The sequence below is a fragment of the Ovis aries genome, chromosome X (genome assembly GCF_016772045.2).
Source record: "Ovis aries strain OAR_USU_Benz2616 breed Rambouillet chromosome X, ARS-UI_Ramb_v3.0, whole genome shotgun sequence".
Lineage (NCBI taxonomy): Eukaryota > Metazoa > Chordata > Mammalia > Artiodactyla > Bovidae > Ovis > Ovis aries.
This window is the reverse complement of record NC_056080.1, coordinates 2,559,020-2,573,122: the sequence shown is the minus strand read 5'-3', so window position 1 is coordinate 2,573,122 and position 14,103 is coordinate 2,559,020. Positions and strand designations below refer to the sequence as shown.

Sequence of the window (14,103 nt, the reverse complement as noted above, 5' to 3'; positions counted from 1 at the left end):
ATTTTAACTCATAACCACTGCTCTTGTATCTTGTGTTACGTGTGGATCCGAGATATGTTTTAGACCATCAGCTCCTTGGGGGAGGGACCCCTTTTTATTCACCTTTACATCTCTTTGTTGTTCAGTTCCTCAGTCGTGTCCGACTCTTTGCGACCCTGTGGATTGCAGCACGCCAGGCCTCCCTGTCCTTCAGCATCTCCTGGAGCTTATTCAAACTCATGTCCATTGAGTCGGTGATGCCATCCAACCGTCTCATCCTCTGTCGTCCCCTTCTCCTCCCACCTTCAGTCTTTCCCAGCATCAGGGTCTTTCCCAATGAGTCAGGTCTTCGCATCAGGTGGCCAAAGGATTGGAGTTTCAGCTTCAGCATCAGTCCTTCCCGTGAATATTCAGGCCTGACCTCCTTTAGGATGGGCATCTAGAATTTGCATGTCACGTGAACAGAATGATGTCTGAAACCTTCACAGGAATGTTTCATCGTCTCTGGACCCTGGGAAGTTATGCCTTTCAAGGTCTCTGGACCATTTAATCCAAGACCAGTCCTCCCTGTCCCTTCTTCTGTCTCTGCTCACGATGTACAGGCGATTAGAAACACAGTGGTCCCAAAGGAGTTGGAAACTGACATGCACACAGAGGCCTGCACACCGATGCTTACCGCTGCAGTATTCCTGACTGCCCAGACTCGGAAGCCACCAAGGTGTCCTTCAGTAGGTCAGTGGATAAATAAACCGTGGTCCATCCAGACACTGGTGCTAAAAAGTGCTAAAGAGAAATGGGCTGTCACGTCAAGGAGAGACATGCAGGAACCTTAAATGTGTGTTGTTGTTCACTCACTGAACCGTGCAGGACTCTTGCGACCCCATGGACTGTAGCCTGCGAGGCTCCTCTGTCTGTGGGATTTCCCGGGCAAGAATACTGGAGTGGGTTGCTATGCTCTCTCCTCTAGGGGATGTTCCCGACCCAGGGGGGGAAACCCGCATCTCCTTCATCGCGGATGAATTCTTTACCGCTGAGCTACTGGGGAAGCCCAGCCCACTGCTCATCGTTACGTCTGTTCCCTTTGAATGAAAATGTGTCCCCTTCAGTCGTGTTTACTACCTTCTGTGACTCTTTGTCCCTTCCCCACCCCTATATGAGTCTTTGTCAGAACCTCTTTATGCCTCCTTCATGCAATGCAATGGTTTTTGCAGAACAATCCGGAAAAATTCTTAAACAGTCAAGGTGAAAGCGTTATTTTTCCAAGCAGGACACCTTTTCATACCCTCTCATCATCTGAGGCATCCAGAAAGTGAATAAACTATTGAGACATTCCCCTTTAGCTCAGTTACCATTTAGAGTGGTGTCAAACTACCTGTGTAAAAATGGCTGTCTTAGGGACCTCCCTGATGGTCCAGCGTTTGGGACTTTGCCTTCCAATCCACGGGCTGCAGATTCGATCCCTGGTCAGGGAACTCAGATCCCACATACCTCTCGGCCAAAACATAACACAGGGGAAATACTGTAACTAACTGATAGAGACGTTAAAAATGGCCCACATCAGAAAAATCTTTAAAAAATAAATTGTTTATTGAAAATAATGAATTGTCCCATTAGAATCATAGTGAACTGACTTTTTGTATCAGCATATGCAATTTTTCATTAACCTAGAAATCTCAGTGAAATGATTGCATCATATACACTTGTATCCACTTCGTCCTTTAGTGGACAATATTTTAAAATAAATTTTTCTTTGTGTTACTTTGAAATAAATATCTCATGGAATATCCTATAATAGCAGCTTCTAAACTTACCCTGGGTTCTAGACTCCAAATGATACATTGGTGTATTTGGGAGTTTATATTTTTAGCAGTAAAAAATCAAAATGCAAACCTAGCTAGCTCTGGAAATAAAAATGCTGGAACCACAAAGCAAAAAATGGTTGTTTTTTTTTGTTTTTTTTTTTTTTTGCTAAAATAGGCTTAAAATAGCTAAAGTCATATCTGAAGATAATAATAGGAATAAGGCCTTGGCCTAATTAAAATCATTCCAAAAGCTATATAACATGCATTCAACTTTCAGTTATCTAAAATATCAGAGACTGGGGGATTTGTGAATGATAATTAAACTTCAGTCGCAGAATTAAAGCCTTAAAAACCAGTAAAACAATTTGTATGTGTTTCTTCTACCCTTCCATCAAATCGAGTGTTTAATTATTCCTCTTTTTCTGAGCAGTTTCTGGATTTGAGGGAGAGGAGACATGAAACAGTTTTCCTAAGGCTGGTTGTTTTAAAGAAGATGTAGATTTTCTAAGTAGAATCCGTCTGGGCTAACGTGCTGATTCTAGCATCTAGAATTGGTTTTACTCCCTTCTTGAACTGCCTGAAATATCACAGGACTCAACTTAATCTAGATGGTTAATGAACAAACTTCATAACTTTGGCGACTTAGAAAAGTAGCATTTCTTAGGCATGTATGATGTGGTTTATTTGTGTCAATAACCTACATACTTTGGGTGTGTGTCATCCAGCGGGTCTGATTCAGGAGAGACCTTTACTTGAACGGGTTTATTTTTACACTCCCGTCAATTTCCTGTTTGAACCGTTTCTTCAGACAGTTTTTAAGCTGCTTGTTGGACGTTTTGATCCTCAGCTCTTTGACGCAAGTTCTGTTTAATCCCGTGTGTCAGAGAACCACAGGAGTAGACCTTCAGAGAAATATGTCAACTCTGCCCCGAGTCCCACGGACGTTGTCTCGGCAGTGACCGTGTATTAGTCAGCTATGTCTACACTAATGCCGTGTAACAAGCCAGCCGTATGCAATGGCATAGGAATACTCATCTGAATACTCACTTGTTCTTCTGGTCATTGGTCTGTGGGGCATCCGACATGGTCCTGCTCCATGCCAGGCGGTGGGAGCCAGGCTAGCAGGGCAGAGGACAGAAGAACCCAGGAGGACAAGAGGAAACACATGGTATTCTTCGCATCCTTGCCTGCAATGGCCATTTCTGTTCACATTTCGTTGGCTGAAGCGGGTGGCAAGAAAGCCTTCTTGTTCCCTAGATAAATTTCCATGGCTGGGCAATGAATCACCACCAGCTTAGCAGCTAACACCAAATCCCGTGTGTTCAGTCACAATTCCACAGCCAAAGTCCAGCACAGCCCAGCTGGTTCTCTGTTGCATGTCTCACAGCCTGGAACCAGTGTACCGTCTGGGACTGACCATTCTCACCTGGGCTTTGAGCTCATCTTCCCAGCTCAGTGGTTATTTGCAGGGTTAATGCCCTTACTGTCCGCATGGGCTCCTCTGCCTTTAAACCAGCTGTTGCAGGTCAGGTTCTTCTCTGCTTTTTGTTCTGTTCTGTCCTTCAACTGATCGGATGAGACCCACCCAGACTGGGAGGGCAATCTTCTTTACTCAGAGGGGAATCAAATACGGACCTCATGCAGAAAACACCTCACCGACACACCCTGAAAATAGTGTTTAGCTAAGTATCTGGGCACCTCAAAGCCCAGGCAAACTGATTCATAAAATTCACCATCACAGAGCATGTCAAGTTCATGAGAATAGTTGAAAAATGAAGGGGGATATGGGGGTGGAGGTGGATGACAGGCAGGGACCACTGTCTGGGCAGTCTCACTGAAAAGGTGTCCTGTAGTCTAAAGTCACTGGGAAGCCATCACTTCAGTTCAGTTCAGTTGCTCAGTCGTGTCCGACTCTGCAACCCCATGGAATGCAGCTCGCCAGGCCTATCTGTCCATCACCAACTCCCAGAGGTTACTCAAAACCCATGTCCATTGAGTTGGTGATGCCATCCAACCATCTCACCCTCTGTCGTCCCCTTCTCCTCCTGCCCTCAATCTTTCCCAGCATCAGGGTCTTTTCCAGTGAGTTAGCTCTTTGCATCAGGTGGCCAAAGCTTCAGCATCAGTCCTTCCAATGAACACCCAGGACTGATTTCCTTTAGGATGGACTGGTTGGATCTCCTTGCAGTCCAAGGGACTCTCAAGAGTCTTCGCCAACACCACAGTTCCAAAGCATCCATTCTTCGGTGCTCAGCTTTCTTTATAGTCTAACTCTCACATCCATACATGACTACTGGAAAAACCATAGCCTTGACTAGACAGACCTTTGTTGGCAAAGTAATGTCTCTGCTTTTGAATATGCTGTCTAGGTTGGTCATAGCTTTTCTTCTAAGGAGCAAGAGTCTTAATTTCATTAAATCAGAGGACAGGGATGATCTCACTTAGTAGACCATTCTCAGTGCAATGCAGAGATCAGAGTCTTCAGTGTAGTCCTGGAGAACATGAAAACTAGACAGATTCAAGAGTTCTGTAGGAGATGAAGTGGATAGCACTTAGTGGTTGACAAGATGTAGAAGACAATGGAGAAAAGATGCTTCCTACCGTGGGATCCAGGACGGCTGTAAACGTTTTGAACATACATTGCGGAACTGCTTCTGGATTGTAATCTACAGATTGTCAGGGTGTCTGCGAGTTCACTCCAGAACTTTCTGCATTGTGTTCTCATTTTCAAAATAAAGTTGCTATCACCTGTGTGTTTTTATTTATTTTTGACTGTGCTGTGTGGCTTGCGGGATCTTAGTTCCCCACCCAGGAATCGAACCTCCACCCTCGGCAGTGAAATCACAGCGTTCTGACCACTACTGTGTGCTCAGATGCTCAGTCATGTCTGACTTTGTGTGACCCCTTGGACTGTAGCCCACTAGGCTCCTCTGTCCATGGGATGCTCCAGGCAAGAATCCTGAAGTGGGTTGCTATGCCCTCGTCCAGGGAATCTTCCTGACCCAGGGATCAAACACATATCTCCTTGGTACCGTGCATTGTCACGTGAATTCTTTACCACTTGCACCACCTGGAAAGCACAGGACCCCCAGGGAGTTCCCGAATTCTTATTTTATTGAGAGTACAAGGGAATTTTTTTTTTTTTTTTTAAGAAACAACCAGAACATTCTTGGTGATCTGGCCAATTACTGCATGACTGAGTTTCTGTCATCTTATTTCAGAGACTCCATTTCAGTTTGCATCAACAATTGCGTTACTGGCCTCTGGGGCCCATGTCACATTCCAATAAGCTGTTTGAACAAAAGTTTGATAGTACGTATTTTAGCTGGAAAAGTTTTGAGACAAAGGAGTTGCCACCTGCTCCACGGTGATTGCAAATTCAGAACATCTGTATTTCAGAAATCAATGTCAGTAGCAAGGAGGATACTTAGTTTACAATAATACATACAACATCCATATTCAAAGATATAATTTCTGGAAACATCTCAGATGGCCACAGAATATGGCTTGGAGGCTACACAGCAAGGGGTAGGGCAGCCATGAAGGATCCATGTAGTATTAGTTGCTCAATTGTTTTCCAACTCTTTGTGACCCCTTGGACTGTAACCCACCAGGCTCCTCTGTCCTTGGGATTTTCCAAGCCACAATACTAGAGCAGGTTGCTGTTTCCTTCTCCAAGGGACTTTCCAACCCAGGGATCAAAACCCACGTCTCCCACCCTGCAGGTAGATTCTTTACCATCTAGGCCAGTGGATATACTTAAGTCCTGCAAAGAAAGTGTTGTTACCTACTGTTTGCTATCTGTCAGTACGAGAGAGGGGCTGAGTCCTGAAACCAGACCCATTTGCTATGCCCGGCATATCCACATACTACTTGTAAGTTAGGTCTGCCTGAGTGTTCCCAGAACCTGACGAGTGTCTGTGGTTGGTGGAACCAGGTCACTGGTGCAGGGTCTAATCCACATTTCTAATTCAGTGTCACCTGACCCGACTCCACTCATTATTGACCAGAGGGTTTTTGCAGAAACTGTTGCCCGTGGCTGGTGATCTTTGTGTTGACCAGCCCCAAATGAATTCTGTTAATTCACTAAGGTTTTGCAGGTTATTACCTTCAGTAGTTACTCCTGACGCACCAGTTCAGTCGCTCAGTCGTGTCCAACTATTTGCGACTCTAAGGACTGCAGCATGCCAGGCCTCCCTGTCCATCACCAACTCCTGGAGTTTACCCAAACTCATGTCCATTGAGTCGGTGATGCCATCCAGCCATCTCATCCTCTGTCGTCCCCTTCTCCTCCTGCCCTCAATCTTTCCCAGCATCAGGGTCTTTTCCAATGAGTCAGGTCTTCACATCAGGTGGCCAAAGGATTGGAGTTTGAGCTTCAGCATCAGTCCTTCCAGTGAGTATTCAGGACTGATCTCCTTCAGGATGGAAAGAGATGGGAATGCACACCTGTAAAGTCTTCTAATTCTAGTGAAATAGTCTCTTCAATGCACTCTCCTATAGGATCAAAGGAGCGTTCTCCAGCAGTGTGAGTTTCATATTCACTTTCTTTATCAGAATCAGTCACTAAGCTCTTTTTGTTGGTGTAATATCTACATTGTGTGAATCAGAGCCATATTCTGAAGACCTGTCACGTTCTGAGACACTAGTATATATGTCAGTCGGAAAATTCATCTGCATTAAAATTCACCAAAGAAATCCTTCTTCGTTCAAAATTTCACAATGCATCGCTTTTGAAAATTTTGCATTTATAATATACAGAAGGTTGGAACAAAAACCTACCAGAGCAAAGCGTGAGTGATAATGACAGTCGTACATTGTATAATGGACCCTTGGTCAACTTTAACCTTCAACAACTTCACACGGTGATGTTAATTGTATCCCTCTTTGAAAATGTGTTGATACATCCCGTGTCAATCACATTCCGCTAACAAAAGTTGTATTAATAGGTCTCTGGTAAAAAATGTGCTAAAATGAAATCATCGCATGAACTCATGAAACCACAGAGGGAGACCTGGAGTAGGAATGTGTGGAGTGGGTGACGGGGCCCACCACAGCCCTCTCCAGGGTCTAAAGGATGGATTTTTCTGAGACAGAACAGCGTGGAAGGATTGCATCTGAGTGGCTCTGAGGTCAAACTGCCCGGTGCCGACCCTGCTTCCTCATCTCACCCAGGAGTCGGAACCATCACTTGACGGGGTTTCTTTTCTCAGAGATTAGCCCAGAGGAGGTATTTAATGCTTAGGAGACTCATAGCGGATGGAACTCGGAGAAGGCAATGGCACCCCACTCCAGCACTCTTGCCTGGAAAATCCCACGGGCAGAGGAGCCTGGTGGGCTGCAGTCCATGGGGTCACTAAGAGTCAGACATGACTGAGCGACTTCACTTTCACTTTTCACTTTCATGCATTGGAGAAGGCGATGGCAACCCACTCCAGTGTTCTTGCCTGGAGAATCCCAGGGATTGCAGAGCCTGGTGGGCTGCCGTCTATGGGGTCACACCTCCAAGTGACGGTGACACTTGGAGGCTCCACGAGAGAAGATGAAGAAGAACTATCCAGAACGCTCTAGGGCAAAGGACAGACCTCTCTCTTAGACCAGCTGATCTTTGGAAAGGGCTCAAGCCCCTCCCCTGCCCCGGCCCATGACTTTCCTCACCCACCCTAGATGAGCCAGGGATGGGAGACTGGGAGCCATCGACGCCAGGACAGATGGGCGGCAGCCTGAGACGCTGTGCTGTGGGGTTAGGGGCTGGGAGGAGAGCAGAACCGGGAGGAGGGAGATGAGTCCTGAGAAGTGAGGCAAAGCTCACAGTGAACTGGCTGTTTGACCATTTGTCTGAGTTCTGACTGCTGCAGTTATCCGTTGGAATAAAGGCTTTTGCACTAGTAGTTCAGTTCAGCCGCTCAGTTGTGCCCGCCTGTTTGTGACCCCATGGGCTGCAGCACGCCAGGCTTCCCTGTCCATCACCAACTCCTGGAGCTTGCTCAGACTCATGTCCATGGAGTCGGTGATGCCATCCAACCATCTCATCCTCTGTCGTCCCCTTCCCCGCCTGCCTTCAATGTTTTCCAGCATCAGCATCTTTTCCAGTGAGACACTTCTTTGCATCGCGTGGCCAAATGATTGGACTTTCAGCTTCAGCATCACTCCTTTCAGTGAATGTTCAGGACTGATTACTTTAGTAACAGAGACCCAAATTAAATGTGACTCACACACTATTGAATGTCACTGGCTTCGTGGTGGCTTTCTGTTAAGATTTTTTTGGGGGGTTCAAACTCCTTCCATCCTGTTTTTTTGTTTGTTCGTTTTTATAATTTAATTCCAGCATGTAGGATCTAGTTTTCCCTGACCAGAGATCAAACCCAAGCCCCCTGAATTCAGAGCGAGGACTCTTAGCCGTTTGATCACCAGGAAAGTTCCCTTTTTTTAAAAAAAATTATCCTTCAATGCTGTTTTCCAAGATGGCTCAAGAGCTTGTTTTGCAATTTGTTTCCCTTTCATTTCTTATTGGCTGGGACACAGTCACATGAGCAAACTAAGCCACCAAGGATTCTGGGAAATGTAGTCTTTAGCAAGGATTCTGGGAAATGTAGTCTTTAGGAAGGATTTTGGGAAATGTAGTCTTTAGCAGAGTAGCTCTGTGCTCAGGTGATAAGTCTGTAATTATGAATGGAGTACAGAATAGATATTGGTGCCATCAGAGGCCTCTGCTACCCTCCCTAATGACCTGCCTTCCAACTTGTCACCAGTCTCGTTTCCATTGTCATTTCAGGCTCATATGGTATCCATGGAAGAGTAATTATCGTGTCTATTTACAGATGAGGGGAAAAGTACTTCATCTGAGGGCGGTTGTTTTCAGCGGGAGAACGACGCAGTGACAAAATTGTAGGCTTAAGGCGGAAAGAGCGTCGGGGAAGGGAGGGTGAAGTATTATTTTATTTCTAGCCACTGGAAGCCCTTTAATGTTTTCATGACTGTGGGCTCATGTGTGTGTATACCTGTGTGTGTGCATGTGTGTATACCTGTGTGTGTGCGTGTGTGTGTCTGAATTCATGCATTCATGTGCATCTGTGTGTCTGTATGTGCTTGAGGATGCTTTTGTGTGTGTTGATTACGAGGGCTGAGATTCAGTGCTATGGTTGAGGAAGCCCGTGTCCACTACACACTGGCGCTCGCCATGGGCACTTGCCGTGGGCCTCTACAAGGTTTACAACACGTGCAGCTGCAGCTGCTGACCTGCAACACCCCCTGAAAGGAGCTCGGGGGGGGGGGTGGGGCACCGCACACAGGAGGCACCTGTGCTCTGGGAAAGACTGGCAGGACAGGTCTTCAGAGAGCTAGGTATTTTCAGGAGCTGACTTGATGAGCCACATTCTTGTATCTCCTTATATCTAGAAAAGCGCTCAAGTCCTTCCTGGTGATTGATGACTGAGCCTCATGACTAGCAAAACTTTTTCTACAAAAAATTATGTGTTTGATTGGCATGTATACCCCCTCCACCAAAATCACATCTATACTGGCCTTCCCCCAGTCTCTATGGAGCAGTCTCGCAGAGTTATCTGACGGGCTGCAGTCCTCATTTTGCCCCAAAGAAAACTTAACTTGCACCTCTCATGTTCTGCATTTTTTTAAGGTGACGGGAGCCTTGGAAGGTTTGAAGAAAGGCATTAATGTGCTTCTGAGAATTATAGCATCACAGCTATAAGCAGCTGCCTCAGTGGGCTGCCCAGGTGGTGCAGTGGTAAAGAATCCTGCCAGTGCAGGAGATGTAAGAGACGCAGGTTCGATCCCTGGGTCGGGAAGATCCCCTGGAGGAGGAAATGGCAACCCACTCCAGGATTCTTGCCTGGAGAATTCCATGAATGGAGGGGCCTAGTGAGCTACCGTCCATGAAGCTGCAAAGAGTCAGACATGACTAAAGACACACACGCACGCACACACACACACACACACGCACACACCACACACACACAGCAGCTGCCTGTGTCTTTCACCCTCTTGGTGACTTCAGTGGTCCAGTCGAGTGAAAGGATGATAAGCAGAAATGTATAAGGTTTTGTCTTTAAAGCAAGGTGGTCAGTTTGTCACTTTATAGACAAGTGATGCTCAAACCCATTGTCTTGGAAGGGATAAAACACCCTCCTTCTGTACAGCCTGCTGTAAGATGCCCAAGTGCTTCTCATACTCCGGGGAGTTATACTTCTGCACTTCAGAGAAGAAAAGTAAAGAACGTACTCAGAATCTCCCTTCCAGGATTGCAAGCATCATTTTTTTTTTTTTTTTTTTACAAAAGGCTCATTTTTCTCCCAGGATACAGGGTGAGGAAATGACTCTTCTGCAAAGCTGGAGGCTCAAGTGTGTTCCCTGCCCTTCCCCGACTCCCCTCTGCGCTGAGCATCTTTGCAAGAGGCTTGAGTGTCGTGTAACCAGGCAGAATTCAATCACGTTAGGATTGTAAATGAATTCAGGCTGTAGCAGATGCAGCAAACAGGTTTCTTTCTTGAGATACGACATCTGTGCCAACCCATGTATCTTGGAAGAAAGACAACTGTTCTTTGCTTCTTCTTATTGCCTCTGAGGCACTGTATCAAACGCTCCATGATCAAATAAAGAATGAGACAGTGGGGAGTGGAAATGATTTTCAGTCCCATGCCTGATGGCGTTGTGCACGATGGGTTTCACGGGAAGCAGCTGGCGTAAATCTCAGCATTCAGAAAACTAAGATTGTGGCATCCGGTTCCATCACTTCATGGTGAAGAGATGCGGAAAAAATGAAAACAGCGGTAGCCTTTACTTTCTTGGGCTCCAAAATCAATGCGGACAGTGACTGCAGCTATGAAATTAAAAGACATTCAGTTCAGTTCAGTCAGTCAGTCGTGTCCGACTCTTTGCGACCCCACGGACTGCAGCACCCCAGGCCTCCCTGTCCATCACCAACTCCTGGAGTTTACTCAAACTCATGTCCATTGAGTCAGTGATGCCATCCAGCCAACTCATCCGCTGTCGTCCCCTTCTCCTCCCGCCTCAGTCTTTCCCAGCATTGGGGTCTTTCCCCATGAGTCAGCTCTTTGCATCAGGTGGCCAAAGTATTGGAGCTTCAGCTTCAGCATCAGTCCTTCCAATGAATATTCAGGACTGATCTCCTCTAGGATGGACTGGTTGGATCTCCTTGCAGTCCAAGGGACTCTCACGAGTCTTCTCCAACACCACAGCTCAAAAGCATCCATTCTTCGGTGCTCAGCCTTCTTTATGGTCCAACTCTGACATCCATGCGTGACTGCTGGAAAAACCATAGCCTTGCTAGATGGATCTTTGCCAGTGGTGGGAGGGGCCTACTCTCGAGTTGCACTCGGTGGCCTTATTGTGGCGGCCCCCGTTTGTTGCCGAGCAGAGGTTCTAGTCCACTCGGGCTTCAGAATTTGTGTTGCATGAGGTTACTAGTTGGGGTTCTTAGTCTCCAGGGCGCAGACTCATTACTTGTGGCATATGTGGGTTCAATCCCTGGGCCGGGAAGCTCCCCTGGAGAAGGGAAAGGCTACCCACGCCAGTATTCTGGCCTGGAGAATTCCATGGACTGTATAGTCCATGGGGTTGCAGAGAGTCCTGCCTGAGGGACTTTCACGGACTTAGTCGTGAGATCTTCTTAGATCAGGGGTCGACCCCGTGTCTCCTGCACTGGTGGTCTTTACCACTGAGCCACCAGGGAAGCCCTTCATTCATTTTCTCACTCCATACGGCTGCATCCTTCCGTGCGCAGCCTCCCTCCCTCTCTCTGTCTCTCGCCATCCCTCCCTCGTCTGGCGCTGTTGCAGAGAACAAAGTCTTGCACCAAAGGCCGGGGAGCACACCTGCTTTTACAAGTCCACGGCTCCCAGTCACGTGACCCTGTACCCAGGTCCCCTCCTCGAGGCGGATGTACAGATGGTGCCTCCTCGGACAGTTGTGATGAACACACACACACAGCAGTACAGCAAACTGGGTGCAGCCTCTGGGTCGCATGCCCCGCCCTCTCTAGCATCGATGCATACCCCCGCACCTTTGGCCCGCCCTCCAGAAGACCTTGCATCTCTCCTGCACGACAATCTCTTCCACCCCACATGTTCACAATGTGGCCTCTGTGTTGACGCCTCCAGCCCTTGGCCCCTTTCCTTCTGATTCTTACCGAACTGAGCACTTGGAGCTTCTATGACTGATGCCCTTTTAGCTTGGCATTGCTCATCTCGAATCTTCTCTGTGCCCTTTCTGTCTTGGTGAAAGTAATAGCCTCAGTTGCTCAGTCATGTCCGACTCTTTGCAAAAAACTAAAGCCCGCCAGGCTCCTCTGTCCATGGGGTTCTCCAGACAAGAATATCGGAGTGGGTAGCCGTTCCCTTCGGTGGGAGATCTTCCTGACCCAGGGATTGAACCTGGGTCTCTTGCATTGCAGATGGATTCTTTACCACTGAGTCACTTGGGAAGCCCCCTACCAGCCTCCTTCCTATCTGTTAAGTGTGCAGACTTTCCCCTTACGCTTTATCGGCTCTCATTTTATATTCATTCCTGGCTGTAGCCACTTCCTCTTAGAAATAATTCCCAACCTCCCCCCACTCCCAGCCTCCACCACCGCCACCAGCTCTTACTGTGACCCAAAGTTGCAATCGGTGTTGTAAATTGCTACACAGCTTCAACCGGACACATCCCAAACAGAATGAATTAACCTCCACATTCCCTGAGGGGAAAGAAAAAAAAATTACATCCACCCAAGTCTTCTCTTGTTTACTGGCTAAGTCATGTCCAACTCTTTTGTGACCCCCTGTGGACTGTAGCCCTCCAAGCTTCTCTGTCCACAGGATTTCCCAGACAAGAAGACTGGAGTGGGTTCCCGTTTCCTCCTCCAGGGGATCTTCCTGAGCCAGTGATCAAAACCACATCTCCTGCATTACCGCAAAGCCACCGGGGCAGCCCCAGACCAGCTCTTACTCATGGGTGACTGCATGACCATCTTCTGGTTCCCTTCATCTCAAAATATGCTAGTTGTCTTCTCTTTGTCTCACAAACTCTACATTTAATTTGTATCAACTGGTGTTGACTCCACTGTGGAAGTGTCTGTTGCATGGGTTATACCTTTTTTGTCTTTTCATACTGTTTACTATTTCATACTGTTGAGATGAGATGGTTGGATGGCATCACCAACGTGATGGACGTGAGTTTGAGCAAGCTCCAGAAGTTGGTGATGGACAGGGAAGCCTGGTGGGCTGTGGTCCATAGGGTCACAAAGAGTCACAACTAAGCGACTGGACTGAACTGAACTGGCCTTGCATGGGTTCACTTTTATTGATTCCTGAACTGGCCTGGCATGGGTTCACTTTTATTGCTTCCAGGTGCCATTCTCTTCATTTTCGGTCTTGTTGTGCTTATCTAGGTTATTTCTGATTGATCATCCTTCCTACAGATTCTCTTCTTGTCCCGTCTATCCTGCAGAGAAATCCTGGGACTTGCTTTCTTGAGACGCATCCCTGACCCTTATCTTCCTGTCTGTGTTTCCTCTTCTCTCTGAATTTATGTTCTAGCCACATCCGATAACTTGTCGTTTCCTCTCCTTGGTCACAGGCACACATCTTGGCTCATGCTAACAGATACCATGGTTTTGAGAGCATTTTCTCCTCTGCACCCCTGCACCCCTGCCACTGAAAGCTACCAGTTTTTTGTTGTTGCTGTTCAATCAGTAAGTCATGTCCGACTCCTTGCGACCCCACGGACTGCAGCATGCCAGGCCTCCCTATCCGTCACCAACGCCCGGAGTTTACTCAGACTCATGCCCGTCAAGTGGGTGACGCCATCCAACCATCTCATCCTAGTCTTTCCTTTCTCCCCTTGCCAACAATCTCTCCCAGCATCAGGGTCTTTTCAGATGAGTTTGTTCTTCGCATCAGGTGGCCAAAGGATTGGAGCTTCAGCTTCAGCATCAGTCCTTCCAGTGAATATTCAGGGTTGATTTCCTTTGGGATTAACCAGTTTGGTCAGTTTTCTGATCCTGTCATAAAATGATGAAGACAAATGTAGCAGCTTCAAACATCACGCGTTCCTTTTCTCTCAGGAATGTAGGTCAGAAGTTTACAGTATGTCTTTGATTTTTTTTTGCTCTGCGTTCTATAAGACTAAACTCACAGTTATGGATGGCCAGACGTGTGATCTGGAGACTCAGAGGAAGAAACCCCTTCCTGGTGACTGGCAGAATTCGGCTCCTTCTGGCTGTGGGACTGAGTTCCCCATTTCCTTGCTGACTGTGGGCCAGCAGCTGCCCCCTTCTGAGCTTCTCATGGCCCTCTGTGTGTGCCTT

General features: G+C 47.2%; 1 protein-coding gene across 1 annotated transcript in view; it reads left to right on the top strand.

Moving 5' to 3' along the window:
* Positions 1 to 14,103, top strand: part of LOC101118590 (steroid sulfatase) — a 225,823-nt gene that overhangs the window by 170,844 nt on the left and 40,876 nt on the right. The gene's annotated exons all lie outside the window — the stretch shown is intronic.